This window comes from Felis catus, chromosome C1 (genome assembly GCF_018350175.1).
Source record: "Felis catus isolate Fca126 chromosome C1, F.catus_Fca126_mat1.0, whole genome shotgun sequence".
In the NCBI taxonomy this organism is placed as follows: domain Eukaryota; kingdom Metazoa; phylum Chordata; class Mammalia; order Carnivora; family Felidae; genus Felis; species Felis catus.
The window spans coordinates 142,495,889-142,517,069 of NC_058375.1; the positions used below are offsets into that span (position 1 = coordinate 142,495,889).

Here is a 21,181-nt window from a genome sequence, read left to right on the forward strand (position 1 = left end):
TATTTTTCTTCATTGCATTTACCACGCTCTAACATAGGATGTGTTTTTCCTAACACCTTTTCACTTTCAGTCTTTCCTACTGGAATTTATACTCCATGGAATACTCCATGGGCAGGGCTTTGGGTCCATTTTGCTCCTCCCTGCTAATCCCCAGCACCTAGAATGGTGCCTGTTTTATAGTAAGTAATCTCTCAATAACTAGGAGCTGAATGGATGAATGGTTAGATAATAGTTATGACATTCATTAATATTCACTGGGAATTTTCCATACGCCAGGCACCATAATGAGCTTCCATGGATTAACTCATTTAAGCCTCAAACCCAGTTTAAGAACTAAATTCAATTATGGTCTCTATGTTACATATGAAAAATCGATCACAATGAGTTGCTGAGTCATAGAACTGTCAAAGCTATACGATTATTAAGCAGGCCAAAGATAAGCCCAAATATATCTCATCCCAAAGTATAGACTCTTAACCACTAGGAGACACTGAGACTAACTGCTAATCCCCAAGATTAATCACTTCTCTAGATCTTTAGGGGAACGCATGTCACTGTGACAACAATATCCATGCAGATGAACTTGAGGTGGGAAAGGAGAGTCCACTTAGTGATTTGGGAGCCACAGATGGGAAGGCACAGAGGATGACACAGAGGAAGGGTTGAGCCCAAACCCCCAACCACTGCCTAAGCCAAAACCAATTGCCCTTACCTGCTGGCTTAAGCCATTTTCAGACCTGCCTGGGAGCCTGCCCTGCTCATCCCAGAACTTTGCCATTTGTGAGTAATGCATTTCTTTGCACCCTCTTCACACATCATCAGTGTGGCATCATCAGTCTTGCCAGCAGAACCCTCTCTGCCTGCCAGTACCACCACAAGGAATAGGTCATGTGAGCCAAACCCTAACTGAAGTGAGAGAATGAGGGCGCAGCCTCTAAGTCCCTTTAAATGTAAAGAAATAATTTAAGCCTGGGAATTTCAAGGATTCCCATGGTGGCTGCTGAACCAAATGGTTACTGGTATATTAACTGTTATTGTAACCTTCAGATGATCAAAGAACACAGCTGGGAAAACATGCATTACAAAATTGAGGCCACCCAGGGGCACTTTCACTGCCCCTCTGAATATTTAACCCATATAATTTCCAGATAATGATGCGATCATTTCATCACCATGATGCAATATATATAACCCATATCATTTATATTTGTATTTTTAAATTTTTTTAAATGTTTTTATTTATTTTTGAGAGAGAGACAGAGTGCAAGCAGGGGAGGGGCAGAGAAAGAGGAGAGGGAAATACAGAATCCAAAGCAGGATCCAGGCTCTGAGCTGTCAGCACAGAGACCAATGCAGGGCTCAAACTCACGAACCATGAGATCATGACCTGATCCAAAGTCAGATACTTAACTGACTGAGCCACCCAGACACCCCACATTTATAATTGTCTTTTTGTGAAGGCACAGTATTATTTTAATTTGTTCTCCTTAGCATTCGACCAAGACTGAGACCAAATGAGCAATCTGTTGGTCAAAAATATTTCATGTGTAACCACGTGGCAAACAGCTTGCAGGGAGCTTTGGGAGAGTCACAAGAAAAGAAAGTAGATCCCTGCATTTAGTGCTTAAAATCTAATAAGCAACAGGGAACTCACACAAGTGAGTATCACCAAGAAAAGAATAAATACATAAAAACGCACCAAGTGCTAGGGATAGGAAGCCAGCGAAGCTGGCTGTTCAGAGTGTGGCACTGAACAGCTCTGAGGAGAAAAATCCAAGTCTTTGGGAGAGGACATTCCATCCAGGAGAAACAGATTAAGGCCGAGAAGATGGACTGTGTTGGTCACATGGAAGCAAAGGCACATATCATAATGGTAAAAAGGAAATCACAGAAAAGGGAAGAGACCCTTGAAACTCAAGTTCAAGTTCAAGATGCTTCATTTTCTTTCAGAGCTAACTTGTGTGATTGAGACTGATGTTGAACGAAGCCCAGAGAAGATGGCTCATGCACTGTGCGGCCTCAGGTCTGGTCCAACAAGGGAATGATGAGGAAACACAAGGGTGTAGCAGTCCCTGGGAAAGGGTCCTTGGGCAGAAAGGCATGGGGTAACAAGATATTTAAAGAGGAGAAATAGGGGTGCTTGGCTGGCTCAGTCTGTAGAACATGTAACTCTAGATCTCAGGGTCTTGAGTTCAAGTCTCATGTTGGGCACAGATTTTACTTAAAACAAAATAAGGCTGCACTATCAACAATAGACAAAGTATAGAAAGAGCCCAAATGTCCATTGATGGATGAATGGATAAAGAAAATGTGGTGTGTGTGTATACACACACACACACACACACACACACACACACACACACACACACAATGGAGAATTACTCGGCAGTCAAAAAGAATGAAATTTTGCCATTTGCAACTACGTGGATGGAGCTGGAGGTATTATGCTAAGTGAAATTAGTCAGAGAAAGACAAAAATCATATGGCTTCACTCATATGAGGACTTTAAGAAACAAAACAGATGAACATAAGGAAAGGGAAACAAAAATAATATGAAAACAGGGAGGGGGACAAAACAGAAGAGACTCATAAATATGGAGAACAAACTGAGCTTACGGGAGGGGTTGTGGGGGGGGGGATGGGCTAAATGGGTAAGGGGCACTAAGGAATCTACTCCTGGAGTCACTGTTGCACTATATGCTACCTAATTTGGATATAAATTTTAAAAAATAAAAAGAAAATTTAAAAAAAGAAATAAAAGAAATAAAAACAAAATAAAAAAATAAAACAAAATAGATTGGGGGTGCCTGGGTGACTCGGTCAGTTAAGCATGTTGGTTTTGACTCAGGTCATGATCTCACAGTTCATGGGATTGAGCCCCATGTCCAGCTCTGTGCTGAGTGCAGAGCCTGCTTGGGATTGTCTCTCTCCCTCTGGCTCTATGCCCCTCCCCTACTCATAATCTCCCTCCCTCCCTGCCCTCTCTCTCCAAAATAAATAAACTTAAAAAATACATTTTTAAAGATGATGAAATAACGATGTATTGGGGCGCCTGGGTGGCTCAGTCGGTTGAGTGTCCGACTTCGGCTCAGGTCATGATCTCACGGTCCGTGGGTTTGAGCCTCGCGTCGGGCTCTGTGCTGACAGCTCAGAGCCTGGAGCCTGTTTCGGATTCTGTGTCTCCCTCTTTCTCTGACCCCCCCCCCCCATTCATGCTCTCTCTCTCTCTCTCTCTCTCTCTCTCTCTGTCTCAAAAATAAATAAATGTTAAAAAAAAAAATAACGATGTATTAAGAACCGCACCCTCCCCCCCCCCCCCCCCCCCCCCCCGCCACCAGAAAGAAAGAAAGGACCTAAAGAAAGGAAGATCAACCATCCTGATTGGCCTTGGAACTGTCTCGATTCAAGCAACTAACATCCCTTCCCGGTCCTGGACCGCCCAAGTCCCCAAGATGTTTGGTAACCCAGCAAAGGACAATTCACAAACTATTAAATCCAAGCAAGTAATGAGTCTAAAGTATCATGATAATGAAATAAGGACAGGATAAAAGTCTGAGGGTGAATCATGATTTTAAACTGCAGCCCTATGTTACATGTGACGTGCAGTTCACAAGATCATAGGGAAAGAAAAGAATGCTCAATAACCATCCATTTTTTAAAAATGACTATGTCCATCTATTACTAAAAATCTGCTCTTTCTATCAGCATCCAGCTGTCTGAAAGGTAAACCCCATGAGGACAGTCTTGCAGAGCTAGGGGCTTAAAGCTTTGCACCCTGAGCCATGGTTTATCTAAGACTCAATTAGGGGAGGTCCAGCTCCTTCATTTCACATTCTGGAAAGAGTGGAGTGCAGCACAGCCTCGATGATTCAAGCATCTGCATCCCTCAAGGTACAGAAAATGAGGCAAAGAAGGGACAAGAAAAATGGAACAGGAGGCCCACGACCAAGTCCGATTTTTCAGTCATTCTGTTAAAACTGCCCAGCAGATGGCTTCGAAATATAGATCCAAACACTGTGAGAGCCGGAAGGGATCCTCTTTCCACTAGTCCAGTATCTTTGTTCCACATTTAAGAAATGAGCTGAGGGAGGGAAGAGACCAGCCCAGACTGCACGGCCAGCAAGGGGTAGAAGTCAGATCTCCTGATACTCAGTTTAACCTTCTTTCCCTTAAAGCATGAGCCCAAACATATTTTTCAGCCCATAGAAATCAACAACTGACTTGCTAAACTTGCAACTAATTTAATCCATCAGTGAACGAAGACAGCACATCTAACGCATTGGGTTGTGATATTAAGAATGCTGTAACGAAGGGCGCCTGGGTGGCTCAGTAGGTTAAGCACACGACTTCGGCTCAGGGCATATCTCACGGTTCGTGGGTTCGTGCCCCACGAACAGCTCAGAGCCTGGAGCCTGCTTCGGATTCTGTGTCTCCCTCTCTCACTGCCCCTCCCCCACTTGTGCTCTTTCTTGAAAATAAATAAATAAACATTAAAAAAAAAAGAATGCTGTAATGAATTACAAAGGCTTAAGGACAGCAAATAAAAATCATGGTTTAATCATACACTACTGAAATGCTTTAATAAAACTTAATTTTTCATACTAGGGAATTTTAAAAATCGAAGTTTTTTTTCACTTAATGCAGTTGGTCTTGTCAAAGATGTCAAGATCTTTCCACCTTCAAAAGTTTTTGGTATTTCTGCTGCAAGATTAGTAAGCAGGTCAAATAAGAACAGCAACTGAACTCTCTGGTTCACTGGATCCTCTCAACACTGTGAGAGAGGGCCACTATCATCCCCCTCTACAGATGAGAAAACAGGGGACACAGAATCGGCCAAGACACCTGCCAGTTAACAGCACCAAGACGGGAACACAGAAGTCTGATTCTAGAGCTGGTGCACTACCCAGTTCTCTAAATGCCATTACAGCGAGCTTTAAAGGCCGGACTGCCCTTCTGTCACACTGGATTCCTGCTGAAGAAACCACTGTGTGGACAAAATTAGCTTCGACCTCGTCTAGATATTTGCCCATTTGTCGTCACTAGATCAGTCCCAGAGTTTCCGCGCCCTCGTGAGACAACACTGACTACTGTAGAAGTAACTACCAGGGTTGCTAACACAGGCTACATGATGTTTCATAACATAAGCTTCCCAGAAAAATTAATATAAGGCACTCTTTGTTTACAGTCCCCTTGTATACACAGACTTACTTTCCATACATTCATTTCATCTCTAAATGGCCTCAAGCCTTTTCCCTTTGCACGTATCTGGCAAGACAGTAAACTACTTGAAGGAAGGACTATGTGGCTATTTCTTTCATGTCCGGTTCTCTTAACCCTCCTTCCTCCCGCCTCCTGTACAGTCTACAGCTCAATAAATGCTCTACACCGAAACTGCCGCTGCAGAAAGCCTTAATTCTCCTGCTCAATACCAAGAGGGCTTTTGACACACACACGCCCAAAATTTTAAGGATTGATTCAATGCACTTACTAAACAGTCCAAATGCCACTGCCGTTCAGCGATGCCAGACACGCTCAAATGACACAGACCATTCTCTGAATTTGTGTTTATGTTTATTTATTATTTATTTATTTATTTATTTATTTATTTATTTATTTATTTATTTAAAGTAATCTCCTTCTCACGGTCTGTAAGTTCAAGCCTCACAATGGGGCTCTGTGCTGACAGCTCACAGCCTGGAGCCAGCTTCAGATTCTGTGTCTCCCTCGCTCTTGGCCCCTCTACTGCTTACATTCTGTCTCTCTCCCCAAAAAAATAAATAAATAAACATTTTTAAAAAAATTTTAAAGTAATCTCTTCACCCAGCATGGGGCTCGAATCCACAACCCCAAGATCAAGCGCCACATGCTGTTCTGACTGAGCCAGCCAGGAGTCCCTCCTCTAAGAATTTGTAACCCAGCTAATTTTAAAGGAAGAAAGGCATGGAAGTCTACACTGCATGATGCATTTATTAGGCTGAAAGTTGTACTTTTAAACTGCTTAATTTCAGGTTAAAAAAAAAAGAATATTCATTAGCAAAAGAACATTCATTCTTATATCCACCCACCTCCCCAAGAAACTATGCTCCTAGTGTTAAGTAACCTTGTTTTATTTCCTCACTGATAGGTTTATGTTAAACCCCAAAGAGAAACTTTTCCCCTAAAAACATGTTTTTAGCTTTATTTATTTTTTCCAAGTTGGCAGGCAGAGTCTGCCTAAATAAAAAAGTTTGATTAAGACCTTGGAAAACAAGTAAATTGGGAAACATTTTTTACTAAATTAAAAATTAACAAATTAAAAATTCATAAAGTTGATAAAACTAGTGCTTATTTAAAGAGTTTTTCAGGGTGCCTGGGTGGCTCAGTCTGTTAAGCATCCAACTTCAGCTCAGGTCATGATCTCACAGTCCGTGAGTTCAAGACCCATGTCGGGCTCTGACAGCTCAGAGCCTGGAGCCTGCTTCAAGTCCTGTGTCTCCCTCTCTCTCTTCCCCTCCCTTGCTCGCACTCGGTCTGTCTCTCTCTAAAAAATAAATAAACATTAAAAAAAATTTTTAAAAAGTTTTTCAATTACTCTCCCTTTTCTAAATATTATGGATTCAATTAAAATTCACTTAAATCAATAACTGATTTTTAATTTTTAAAAAATATTTATTTAGAGAGAGCGAGCAAGAGCGAAAGCAGGGGAGGGTCAGAAAGAGATGGGGAGAGACGGAATCCCAAGGAGACTCTGAACTGTCAGAACGGAGCCCGACGCTGGGCTCGAACCCACAAACCTGTGAGATCACGATTGGAGCCAAAATCAAGAGTCGGACACTTAACCGACTGAGCCACCCAGGTGCCTCATTGATTTTTAATTTTTACAATAATAAAACTTGACACAGGCCATAAATGTTGACTTAAACTTTATTATGGAATACAGTTTTCTCATTATCTGACAGCCAGTTTAAAAATACCTGTACACATAGAGAGAATGAGAGAGAGAGAGAAAGCACACAAACACAGCACAAGCACAAGTGAATATCTCTGTGGAGCAGGCTTTGTTCTAGAACCTAGCAAGGTAGCAAGAAGATATAGCCTCTGCCCACATACATCCCAGCAGAGACAAAGGAGGGAATACACAGGTCAACAAACACAAGATAACAATTATAATAACAACAATTAAAATAGCAAATGGTTGTAGTATTTGCCATGTGTGAGGGCATCCTACTAAGCATTTGCATGTATTAACTCATGTAATCTTGCAACAACTCAGTGAAGGAGGTTCTATTATTATGTGCACTTTATAGATGTCAGATGAGTCGACAGGTTAATTAACTACATCCTGTTCACATAGCCAGTAAGTTCTATCCCTCTTCAGGAAATAAATGGCATTCTGAAACTGAGTGATTTCAAGAGAGTTTAATAAAGATTCTCTTCACATAGGTAGGGGAAGCATTCAAGGAAACCAACAAGGTAGTGTAGAACCCCAGGGCACAGAGGGGAACAGGTCTAGCCCTGTGTGCTCTTCTAGTGCAAAGGGCTGAGGTGAGGGAGCAGGTGCAGGAACCAGGACAGTGTCTCTTGGCCAGGGATGTGGCCTTTCCTAGAGGGATGCAGGTGCCAAGCCCGGGAGAAAGCCAGACTCTGCACTGGCCTCAGCTCCCCCCCCCCCTCCCCCCGCAGCCTTCCTGACTAGCCGGCCCAACTGCAAACAGAGGGGAAAGCTGGAGGTGAGAAACCCAGAGATGGGCCCAGAACCAGGTAGAGGAGAGCAGCAGCTAGATGCGGAAGGGGAAACAGGAGACATCCGGTGGCAGCACTGAGATACACCCGAGGGATCTGACACCACAGTCTGTGCTTTTACCAGGCATCTGAGAGCACTTCTGGAACTGAAAATACTATGAAGACAGAAAACAGAAAACTTATTGATGAGGTTGGTGCCGAAAGGGCCCCTTTCTTTGCTTCAGGCCCACGTGAGGAGGAGGGAGCCAGGCAAAGAGCTGGAGGGCACCATGCCAGGCAGGGGATGAGCTGGGCATGTCTGAGGGCCAGAGGGGGCCACATGGCTGGTCAAATACCGACCGTGGAGAATGGAAGGGAAATGAGGATGAAGAACTATGTTGACAAGTGTTTGTCTGTTTGCCGGTGCAATTAAACTCCTGGGCAAGTCCTCGCCTGGTGCTGTGGATGGACTGCCACCCCAACTTTAGAGTTGCTGAAAGCAGCAGGGAGGGTGCCGGGGGGCTAGGCCCAGTATCCTGGAGGAACAGCGGCAGTCTCCCTCTGGGTTGAGGTCTCCTGAGGTCCCCTGAGGTCACTGTGCGGTCCCCAGCTGCCTTTCCAGCACGTGAACATTGCTCCCTATCAGCATCTGCCATTTAGGGCGAGAGGCAGATTCAGTGTGATCTGGGTAAATACCATTTCCAAAAGTAACAGGAACCCAAACCTCCCATCTTTTTATAAATTCTCCTCCACAGACGGTATAATCTCAAAGGACAGAGGAGCCAAACTTGGAAGAATTTTTTTTCCTCCCCTATTTAGAAAGTTCTAAATGATCTGACACAACACTTAGCTAGTGGGGGTGGGAGGAAGTGGGGAGGAGGGCTTCAAGACAAAAGTCACATGAAACAAGGAGAAAAATAAAAAGTATAAGCTTTCACCCTTTTGTAAGAACTCTAATTTCCCTAAATAGAATTATTCACTCCTTCTGTTTTTAGGTAACAGAACTTTCTCTTCCTTATTCGCAAGGTGCAGGTAATCAGCAACATGACAGAAGCAAGAACTTTTTATTGCACAGTGTGTCTGGGTCAAACACTATTTTTAATTCCTGTTTCCTAACACCTGGAAGAAAAAATAAATTTCAGCAGCTCCTTAGGCAGGAAAAGAATGAGTGTTTCTCCCTCACTAAGAAGCAGCTCTTCCAAATAAAACCTGTCAGGCTTAGAAGCAAGATGGACCCAGAATGACATTCTCATCATTACCTGTCTCCCAACAGGGCTGTTAAATTATCAGAATGCACAGGGTCAGTGCATTTAAGTTTCATTTCAAATTAAAATCCCAACAGAAGTTAGGTCGTGCAAAAAGTAGGTCTTAATACACCCATGCTGGGCAGCAGAGCTCCACAGGGAAAGTAGAAATGGAGAGTGGGGTTCAGATGGAAACACCCAATGGACAGGAATGCTCCTGAAGCTTCTGTTAGGGCAGTCACATGGGGCTCCAACAAAGGGTGATGCCAATGAAGGGCAAAGGCCACCCTGCAGGGGGTTAAGAGCAAGGAAAACACGTATCATGCCCGAGGAGCAAGCTGACCTCACCACCTCCTCTGGCCTTCCCTCTTCTTTATTTTAAGCCCCATTACCAACAAAATGGGGACACTGCAGGGAGCTTCCCTACAGAAAGGTCTCTGGTCATGAAAAGCGTCACATAAATGCCAATTTTTACTTCCTGCTTTGCATATGAAGGAGAATGATGTGACTTTTTTTTTTTTTTTCTCTCTAGGTGTCATCAGCAATCTGCTTTGAAAGACCAGGGGGTGGCGTCATATATAGAGTTTGCTGCTTTCTCCAATGGAGCCCTCATAACACCCTTCCAAAACCAGCTAACCTCCAGGGTAAGAGAAAAAGGATATGGGGAAAGAGTTCCCCAGGTCTTCTTATTGTTTACTAAGCGCTGTGTGGTGCTGCTGAAATGGGAGTAACTGGTTTGGACGTTCTGTCCTAAAGATCAACGGCAGGGCTGAGACAGAGGCGCTGACCAAAGGAACCACTTGGGTGGCTGGAGGTCCTGGGAATATACTGGCAAAGTTGTCTCAGTTCTTGACAAGTAGCCCCTGTTGTTAAATGAACAAATTTCCAATGTCCTGACCTAATCATAAATTGACTGGTCTACTTTAAAATCCAATGCCCTCCAAAATGCCAGACCTCTGGGTAGGAAGGAGAGAAGTCTGATTTCCAGTGAGAGATAATTGCCCAACATTGTCTCCACCATACTACAAGCAATATCCAAATGCCTCATGGGAAGCAAGAATGTTCTTAAATGGACTCTTTTATTTTGTATATTTATACCCTTCCTTGTTCCAAAATTTAATTAAGATGACTTTCAAAAATACTAGAATATTGGAATGAACTCACTATGGGCTAAGACCGTCCTTATTTAAAAAAAAAAAAAAAAAGACTGCCCTTGTTAGGTAAATCACAAAATTACATTGCCTAAGCTTAATCAAGAAAAATTTCCGGTATGAGGAGGTTCCTAAGAAAATTAAAATCACAACTACCATATCATTCAGCAAGTCTACTTCTGGATATTTATCTGAAGAAAAGGAAAACACTAACTGGAAAAGATATATACACCCTCAGGTTCGTTGCAGGATCATTCATAATAGTCAAAATAGAGAAACAACCTAAGCATCCACCAATGGATGAATGAATAAAGAAATGTTGTCATATATGTTTATCAATATATATATACTATATATATATATGTATATCATATATATGTCATACATATATATTAGTGTGTGTGTGTGTGTGTACATATATACAGACATATATGGGCATATATTCTAATATATAATGGAATGTTTACATGTATATATATATATATATATATATATATATGTATATATATAAATATAATGGAATATTATTCAGCCATAAAAATGAATGAAATCTTGCCATTTGCAACAACAAACAACATGGATGGATCTTGAGGGCATTATGCTAAGTGAAATAAGTCAGACAGAGACAATTACCATATGATCTCACTTATATGTGGAATCTATTAAAAAATAAAAATAAAGTTTTAAAAAACCAAGCTCATGGATGCAGAGAATAGATTAGTAGTTGCCAGAGGCAGGGGGTGGATGATGGGGAAATTGGGGAAGGGGGTCAAAAAGTACAAACTTCCAGTTATAAAATAAATAAGCAATGGGATGTAATGTACAGCATAGTGAATATTGTTATTAATACAGTACTGAATATTTGAAAGTTGCTAAGAGAGTGAATCTTAAAAGTTCTCATCATGAGAAAAGAAAACCATGTAAGTATGTATGATGACAGGTGTTAACTAGACTTATTGTGTTGATCTTTGCAATATATACAAATATCAAATTATGTTGTAGACCTGAAACTACTATAATGTTATTATATGTTAGTTATACCTCAATTTTTAAAAAGAAAAATAAGTAAAAGTTTCCCTCAAGCTTGTTCCCTCAAGAATTTCTGACTTTAAAACTCAAGAATAAATAAAATTCTCCAGAAAAAAAATTTAGACACCATCATATCAATGAAAATAAAGGTGTTAAATGTGATGAAGGATAGGGGCACCTGGGTGGCTTAGTCACCTGGGTGGCTTAGTCAGCTAGGCGTCCAACTCTAGATTTTGGCTCAGGTCATGATCTCACAGTTTGTGAGATCCAGCCCGTCAGGCTCTGCGCTGACAGCATGGAACCTGCTTGGGATTCTCTATCTCCCACTCTCTCTGCCCCTCCCCTACTTGCATTCTCTCTATCTCTGAAAATAAATAAATATTTTGGGGGCACCTGGGTGGCTCAGTTGGTTAAGCATCCAACTTTGGGTCAGGTCATGATCTCACGGGTTCATGAGTTCGAACCCCACATCGGGCTCTGTGCTGACAGCTCAGAGCCTGGAGCCTGCTTCAGATCCTCCCTCTCTCATTCTCTCTCTCTCTCTCTCTCTCTCTGCCCCTCCCCCACTTACACTTACACTGTCTGTCTCTCTCTCTCTCTCTCTCTCTCTCTCTCAAGAATAAACATTTTTAAAAATTTAAAAATAAATAAGTACTTTTTAAAATAATTTTTTAGTATTTTTTTAATGTGATAAAGGATAGATTTCAATGAGACTGTCAATTTCTAGAAGCATAGTTTCCAGAGCATGGGAAATGATATTCTCAAAATACTTTAGACCACTCAGAGTATATTTAGAGTTTTCAGCTTACTGTGGACCCAACGGCCTATGGATGGACCATGGTTGAAAGGCATAATGTGAAACAAAGTCTTGGCTATGCCTTCAATTATAACATAAAAAAGTATCCTGTGCCCCAACAAGAAATCCCTTCAAAAAATTGCATTTGACAAAAACTGAGTATGGAAAGAACTGCTTTAGATGATACAAAAAGCAGCTATCAGGAACCGTAGCTTCAAAAAGGCAAAAAACCTGGGTGGAATTCTTTTTTGAGTGTTCCATCTCAAAAAATTTATGATGGCCTTAGCCACAAGATGGCGCTCTTACACCATCCTGCACACCTGCTGACCCTGACCGTATATTCTTGGGGTACAAAGAGTAAGTCCCCAAATGCTTACTTAAGGTCTTCTTCCCTGAGCTTCTGTTCTGTTACCTTCTCAATGAGTCATGTCTGAGAATTTTGGTTTGGACATAAATATCGATAATACCCATGTCACCCCCCCCTTTGAAGAGCACTCTAAGATAGACATTGTATTAACCGTATATCTAATCATGTAACAAAGCTCTCTCTTTTGAGGATGAACCAGAGAAAGTGCTTGTATGGCATTCTATATCCCACTGATTTACAAAATGTATCATTCCAAGAAAAATTAATCCTGCTTGGGCCCAAACCTCCATCTCTGCTGAAGAAATACATCTGCAGACATTACACGGAATTGTGCTGTTCTTGAATCCATACAAATCCTAGTTCTGCAAAAGCTTACATCTCTGATTTCTTGATTTAGGTATTTCAAGGCAAAAAAATAAATACCGGCTAACACATTTTGAAGTATTCCATGAACAACTCCGTGTGACCTTCTCACACCTCATGAAGCTACATTTTTCTCATTCTTCTTGCTTTGACCAAAAGCATCTAATCCCTCCTAGGTAAGGGCACAGCATTTAGGACGACACTCTTTCTTTCCTAGAGATGGGAGGAAGAGAAAGAAACGTTTTAGGGCAGCCATAGCTTCCCTTCAAGACCTGAAGGGAGGAGATGCTGTGCCAGAGAAATTTTTCTTCTCTCAATTGGTTGAAAGTCAGCCAGGGAGGCCATCCCGCAGCCAAGACATCCGGAGGCCTGCAGGACTGCCGCGTGCCCTGGCCCCCACCGTCCTCGGAGATGCCTGCCAAACGCTACAGCAGGGAGCTGGCGGCACCCTGTCCTGCGGGGAAGATGGAGCTGGGTTTCAGCAGCTGGATGTGAAAGGTGACGCCCCCCAAAGAGGCTGTAACAAAATGCAGGGCCCAGGGAATCTGTTCATTGCTCACGCTGGCAGGAAAAACTGGGGAGGATCAAGGGGGGGGTCCCCCCCAAAGAAATGCATGTCAGGAACCTAATGCGATCTACCACGCTGTGTTTGGGGGTGGAAGGTGGGAGCGCTGGTTGCTTTCATAAATCCTGCTGATGGCAAAGCTCCCAAGTTCTTTGAAGCACTGAGGATGCTCGCCTGTGATGGGAACACAGAAGAAACAGCCATGTAAGGCCAAGAGGTTGGGAAGCTTGTAATTCTGAGGTTTGCTAATTCTCACACCAGAGTGTAAGCATGCTGGGAAGAGTGGAACAGTCCTCCCCAGCCCTTTTCCAAGTTCTGCTGTCTGCCTTTGCCCTCATGTGCCAAATTCAGGTTGCATATTCCCCATTCAGCTTCTACTAAGGACAACAGGGGTTTGGCTACTGGCAGGCTAGGAGCTGGCGTGCTGCCTGATTGCGGATAACCAGCGTGCTCCGCAGAGATGAAGAGCACTTGGGACTTCCACCTCTGGACCTGAATCTGACTTAACTGGATAAGGGTGAGGGAGCCGCTGGAGACAAGGGAGAGGGAGGGCTGTACTTGCCTCAGCCTCGCCTTAGCCCAGCGATTCCTTCAGCAAATGAACAGCAGAGGCTGAGGCTTCCCTTTCTCCTTGAATCTCTCTCCACAAAAGACCAGGCAATCAAAGGCAGGACAGGCCACAAGCTTAGTTGTTTTCAAAGATGCACAGAAGGTGACATGAGGAGAAGGGTAGAAGGGGGTGCCCCACAGACGGGCACAGAGGTCCTGAGAGGTACTGTGGCTGAGGTCACGTCACATGCTCATGGTGTACAGGGACAGGAGCCCAGGCCTCTGCTCCTCTGCCCAGGTCCCTTTCGGTGCAGCAAAGAGACTTCCATTCTCTTGCCAGGCCTCAATGTCCCCACCTCAAGAGAACATGATGACAGTTCCCCAGAGATGACTCCTTGCCAGTCCCTTGTCAAGCACTCTGGACAGGTACAGAGGGAAGATGATAAACTAATCCAGGACTGACGTCCCTTGTTTAATTTATACAGGAGTTTAAATTAAACGGCATTTTTTTAAAGATGTAGCTCTATAAGCTAACATTTCTTTGCATTAAAAAAAATCAAGAAACATAGCTTTCTGATTTATCTTCCTACTTAAAAATCTCATTATCCTCCAATGTTGAACCCAAATCTTTCCTTGGCCAACATTTTACAGAAAGTCTCCACTGTTCCTACTCTATCCACTTGCCAAACAGCATATGGAACCCTAGAATAGTCTTAGCTGTTTTTACATAGGTTCTATCTTACCTTTCCAAAGTTATTGTTTGCTCTTTACAGAGAATAGCCTTGCTTTATGCTTCTGTCTCTTAATGAAAACATCTGGTTGATAATTCTGCCATTGGCAGGCGTGCAGAACAAGGGAGCAGCGTGGGGCCCAGGTTGCTCACAGAAATACAGAAATTCCTTTATGACACTGGACAAGCAGAGGACAGCTCTGAGAAAATGAAATGAGTCCTCAGAAACATAACTGTAGACATGAAGGGAGCACTAAACCTGAACACATATAAAATAACATCAATTTCTGAAAAGAATTTAAAGTAAAGAATAGAGAACAAAATGAAGATATTTAGTCTTGTGCACACTTTGGGCATAAATCGTTGACAAAGATTAAAGCCCCTTAATTGTATTAGGGAAATGGATATACTTTATTAATGAATGAATTCTAATTCCACATTCTATTTCAACAAAAATTATACTTGCTAATAAATTATGTCTCTCCCCGTCCCCTGTTTTCACTGCAGATAAATTGTTATGTCTCATTTATGGGTTATTCTGAATAAATTAGCTGGAAGATTTTTTTAAGTCCCCAAAATACCAAGAGGTCTAACCCATATACTAGTTAAAAAGTAGAATTTTATATATCTGCTGTATTAGAAAGTTCATGATTTCCTATTTCATGGTATTGAACTCCTACATTTTAAAAAGAATTCAGTAGCATCTAGAACCTTCAAATTTATAAATCCCTATAATCAAGTCTGGCTCAGATAAGAACTGAACCAAAGTATATGATGCCATGTGGATCCAAGGTCTCCTATTTCACGGATATTTCCTCCAGCTAATCAAATTCAGAATGAATTTTTGATGATTAGAAAATGTTTATACCTTACCTAAGAATCCGGCCCTTTTTTCACACCCAAATGTGCACGTTGCCATTGCCAAATGATGGTAATAACTATCTAACCTCTAGTTGATTATTTTCTGTGAAGCAAATTGGTATTTGCAGGACAATTTTCTAGTGAGAAAATGTCCACATAAACAAAACTGCATTACGATCAAATCCCCGTGGTGGTCATCCTGGCAAAGTCCTTAATACCCAAGGCAGTGAAGCAGTGAGTGCAGCCACCAATCTCAGCCTTGAGGGGGAAGCCCTGACTAGCCAGAGCACAATCTGTGAAGTCCATGAAGGCAGCACAACATGGACTTCAACCTCAGAGAAAGCCCTCTGGTTTCTCAACAAACTCTCAGCATTCAATACGATTCTGAAACGCTAAGAAAGACATTAGCCAGTCCCACAGTATTTTGTTTTCCTCTTTGGAAGTTTTCACTGCAGAATCCTCTGTGCACAGATAGGTCTATGTTCTCAGGCTCAAGAATCTGTTTATAAAATAAAATAATAAAAAAAGAATCTGTTAATAAACCATGAATTTATGATGCATCATCGTATTTTAGCTGCATAAACTAAGTACTCAAAGGAAACATTTCTGGAAGAAGGTAAAGGGCGATCTGTAATGCAGACTATAAATTTCTATTTACATTTGCCATGAGTGATTAAATCCAGTAAAAAAAAAAAAAAAAAACAGCATTAATGTGACAATGGGAGAAACATAAAAGTAGGCAATTGGCCGGAGCGGGGCGGGAGGGATGCTATTGCTGGTTATGAGAGACTTTACTAAAATCACGGAAGTCAGGGTTTACATAGGAGATGGCCACAGAGACTCTGCAGGAAGAAAGAAGAATCTGGGCAATTCTGGCCATGACCAAGAGGCTGAGAGATCAAATCACTGGAAACACTTTCCAGTAATCCTCTGATTTTCTGAAAAAGACTGAACCAAGAAATAGCTCTAGGTATGACTTGTCTTTGTTTCTCCAACACCATCAAAAAGGGACAAATGTTGCAAGTGATTAAAAGAGATAGGTTTTTGCACAGCGTTACTAGAAGGAATACTCACCTGTAAATCAGAAGGCCAAATGTTAGCATTAATTCTCCTATTAATTCCATCAGAAAGATGAATATGTTCTGGGGATCTAATATTCAGCATGGTGACTAAAATCAACAATACTGTGTATATCTTAGAAGTTGCTAAAAGAGTAAATCTTAAGTATTCTTACACAAACATTTGTAAGAATATATATAATTCTCTGAGGTGATAAGCATGTTGACTAATCTCACCGTGGTAATCATTTTATAATATATATGTGTATTAAATTTTAAAAATCTAGGAGAATATAACGAAGCCCTTGTCTTGCTCACTCACTCCATCATTGCCAGCACTTGGAATAATGCCTGGCACATAACAGGTGCTCAATAAATATTAGCTGAATGCATGAATGAATGACTAAACTACATAATCTGTTCAGTGCACCGCTCCCGTAGCCAAACCTCACCCCAATGCAAGGGCTGGAATAGACCAGCTCCTGCTTCAGAAGCAACACAAGCTTTTCCCCAGCAGCCAAGGCCAGGTCAGTGACTCTGTAAGAGACAAGCCCCCAGAAGTTCCCAAACTACTTGCTACGAGGGTGGTGAGGCTAAGATGCTTTTGGGGTCCCCCTACTACTGCATCTGTGGTCACCAGCAAGGTCTCCACCAGCGTCTGTTCCTACTGCCTTCCAACCCTAGGAAGGCTGTCTTATTCTGCTTCCTTTCCTCTGTCTGCTGCTATCCAGGCCCTGTTCATTTGCCTGTGGTTTTCCAGGGAACGGGACTGTATCGCTCCAACTCCTTTGCTTAGAAAAAGGCCTGCACCTCTGAGTTCCTGAGGGAGTCCTACAGACCAGAGACTTACTCTTCAAAGTCAGGCTGAGGTCCAAGGAGCTAGACTGGCAGAACCATTGACCAGAAATACCAGCTAAATTTACTACATTATTTATTGCCCATATTGCTGGCCATCTGCTAATAGCAGATAATCACCAGAAGATGATTAAGGGGAAGAAAAATAGTATTTCGCATCTTAGGTTGTCCCTTCTGGCTGAAAAGTGTGGTTAATTTTTTTACACCTTCACACTTGGAATTAAAAGTGTGTGTGTGAATATATATGCATGGTAGGTACATACATTCATATAGAATACACTTATATTCATAAAAATACATACACACACTGGGTTTTTTACATATTTGTGGAAAAATATCTAGAATTCACCTGTTTCTTTTTTTTTTTTAATTTAAATGTTTATTTATTTTTGAGACAGAAAGAGACAGAGCATGAACGGGGAAGGGTCAGAAAGAGAGGGAGACACAGAATCTGAAACAGGCTCCAGGCTCTGAGCTGTCAGTACAGAGCCCGACATGGGGCTCAAACTCAAGGACCGCGAGATCATGACCTGCACTGAAGTCGGATGCTTAACTGACTGAGCCACCCAGGTGCCCCTAGAATTCACCTGTTTCTTTTATCAAGTAAGTAAATCAGCAGAAATTTCATTCTTCAAATATGAAACTAAATTGAGAAGGCTTCTCCTTTTCCAGGCTTTGCAAACATTTGTTTCAATCAGACTTGTTTTTTTTAAGTTCATTTATTTATTTATTTGGGGGGGGAGGGCAGAGACAGAGGGAGACAGAGAGAGAATGCCAAGCAGGCTCCAGGCCATGAGTGTGGAGCCCCAAGCGGGGCTCAATGTCACGAACTGTGAGGTCATGACCTGAGCCAAAATCAAGAGCCAGATGCTTAACTGACTGAACCACCCAGGCACCCCTCAATCAGACTTATTTAATTTAAAAAAAAAAGAATTATATGGAAAAGATCAAAATAAATTACTGATGTAAAATATGCTAAAAACAAAATGTGCTCCTCTCTTTGAACCATGGAGAATATCTGTTAAGATTATATCAAACAAAACTGCACTCCTTGTAAAGCAAAATTATTGAAGATAATCTTCCTTTATAAAATCTACTAGAGTTTAGAAATCACTATTGCTCCCAGGTAGAGGACTTATCAAGAACATCATAACAACAGAAAACATTTAAAGGCCTCATACAAATTAAATCAACTTCAAATAAGACATTCTCAACACTTCCCATCCCACATCCTCACTCAGGTCACTTTCTTTGGCTGGAACACATTTACCCTCATCTCTCCCGGCCCTTGGAAAGCCTGGACACCACAGCAGGCTCAGGGCCTGGCTCGCACAGTGGGTATCATGGGTCTTGTCTCCAACAAAAGACTAGGAACAACCCAAGGGCAGTTCTATTCTTCAAAATCCCCAGAACATGACCTTGCATCTAAAAAGTTCTCAATAATACAAGTTTGCTCAATCGAACTGAATTAAGAGAAAGAAGAGATGGGGAAGGGATGGTAGTGGAGAGAGGCAGAGAGGGATAGGGTGGATAGAAGGGAGCATATGAAGCAAGTATATGAAATGGTATTATTCCAGCTCAGGACTTCAGGCCAGAAAAATCATTTTCCATCGTGTAACTATTCCCAGAACACATAACTAGATAAACATATGGATATATATGGATATTGGAGAGGTATTATTTGCCAACTTCTTTTCAGTGATTTAACAGAGCAGATGAGGTTTCATTTAATATGCTTTAAAAGAAAAGGACTGGGAATATACCCATGTTCATAGCAGCATTATTCTCAACAGCCAAAAGGTGGAAACCCAAATGTCCATCTGCAGATGAATGGATAAACAAAATGTGGTATACACATACGATAGAAAATTGCTCAGCCTTAAAAAGAAATGAAATTAGAATACATGTTACAATAAGGAGGAACCTTGAAAACATGCTAAGTGAAATTAACCAGACACAAAAGGGCAAATACTGTATAATTACACTCGTATGAGGAACCTAGAATAGTCAAATTCACAGAGACAGAGAGTAAACAGTGGTTAGCAAGGGTGAAGGGAGGAGGTCAGGGGGAGTCACTATTTAATGGGCACAGAGTTTCCCGTTTGGGATGATGAAAGAGTTCTGGAGATGGATAGCGGTCGTGGTTGCACACAACAATGTGAGTGTACTTACTGCCACTTTCTTGTAAAAAACAGTTAAAATCATAAATTTCACTACAATTAAAAAAAGACAAGGATTGGGAAAGAGGATCCAATGTATTGCTCACCGATTTACAGGTAACCTCTTTCCCTCTCCTTCACACCCGCCACTGGAGCACATCCTAGAGCCCCCTGTCCTGGGAATTCTCCCTCCTGGTTCCAAGAGAGTCAGGATGGTGCCTTAATAACTGAAGATCCACAGTGTAAACACAGTGGCTTGCAGCTAGCAGGGATTCACTGAATATTTGCAGATTCACTAAAAAGGAAAAAAAAAACAGGTAATGAAATTTGGAAAGTTTTTTTTTTTCTGTTTTGGAATGGAGATTGGAATAGAAGGGGTAAAAAGTACAGATAAACCCAACTAGAATGTAGGCAGATTAGAAATCAACCCATCTTGTTCTTCAGAGTAACTGCAAATCAATGATAGGATGACAAATTTTCTTTAATGACACTTCTATTATGATAGGGAAAAAAATAAATCAAATCATATGTAATTAGGATCAACTTGAGTTAGCTTTTTTTTTAGTTTATTTATTTACTTTGAGAGACAGAGAGAGCATGAGTGGGGAAGGGGCAGAGAGAGAGAGAGAGAGAGAGAGAGACAGAGGGAGAAAGAATCCCAAGTAGGTTCTGCACTGTCAGCGCAGAGCCCGACACAGGGCTCGAACTCATGAACCTCAGCCAAAAGATCATGACCTGAGTCGAAACCAAGTTAGTCCCTTAACTGAGCCACCCAGGCACCCAAAGTTAGTTTTTCTAATAAAATGGAAGAAAGAAATGAGTTATCAAGAAGGAAATGGCAACTTTAAACCTGGAAGCTGATTACATAACAGTAAATGTATTTTTTCCTTTGGCCTGCCCATCCATTTAGCAGGGACGAGAACATCTCAGGACACGGAGCACCCATTTTCTCAGGTGTGACCTTAGGCACAAATGACAACTCCTTCCTGGAGAAAGAAGGAATGTTAGGAACACAAATGCAGTCTGTGACTCAACGAGGTAAAAAGAGGTTCAGTTATAACTGGCCTAGAACAATTCTATAGAACAATCACTAAGATGACTATCTTCCCTCTCTAATTTCTTCCCTACAGTTATAGCTGGCTGCAACTTGACTGCAGCGAACAGGACAGTCTATTTTGCCCTTTTAAAAAAATCTGTCTCTCACACTTCAGTTTTGCCTCACTTCCTTTCTTGACTGTCAGTTAAACCTATTCAGGGCCATGCTTTGACCATCAGAGCCCTACATCTAAATGAGCCCTTGTTTCTGCCTTTTTAAGATGTCACCCTGGGCAGAGGTCTCTGATGGGAGCAGTTAAAATACTGTAGGCATCTCAAAAGGAGATGAGAATTCTGCCTGCTTTTCATCAAACCTTAACTTTTTTAATTAAATTAATTAACCCAGAAATGCTAGTCAGCTTAACATCTCAGGCAGCTTGCCTGAGCCCCCGGGTATCTGGAATAAACTGTCCCCAGGTGCTTCCACCCAGTTAGGAAAAAGTGTTTCTGCCTATCCTGGGCCACAGGTGTTGAGCTTCTGCTAAGAAGAGTTTAGGTCAAGTGGAGTTTCTCAACCTCAGCACTCTTTAACACTGTGGGCCGGGTAAGTAATTCTGTTGGGGGGGGGGGCGCCAGATGTGCGTTGTAGGACGCTCAGTGGCATCACTGACCTCTACTCACTAGATGCCGGTAGCACCCTCTAGATGTGACAACCAAA

At 41.9% G+C, this 21,181-nt stretch overlaps 1 protein-coding gene and 1 long non-coding RNA gene across 3 annotated transcripts in view; both read right to left on the reverse strand.

The window, feature by feature from the left end:
• CACNB4 (calcium voltage-gated channel auxiliary subunit beta 4) overlaps positions 1–21,181 on the reverse strand; it is a 257,203-nt gene that overhangs the window by 194,014 nt on the left and 42,008 nt on the right. The window lies entirely within an intron of this gene.
• Positions 14,883–20,024, reverse strand: LOC123379147. Its single transcript, XR_006583200.1, has 2 exons — positions 19,536–20,024; positions 14,883–15,855 (listed from the first exon to the last, which is right to left on the reverse strand). It is a non-coding gene; the product is annotated as an uncharacterized LOC123379147 (long non-coding RNA).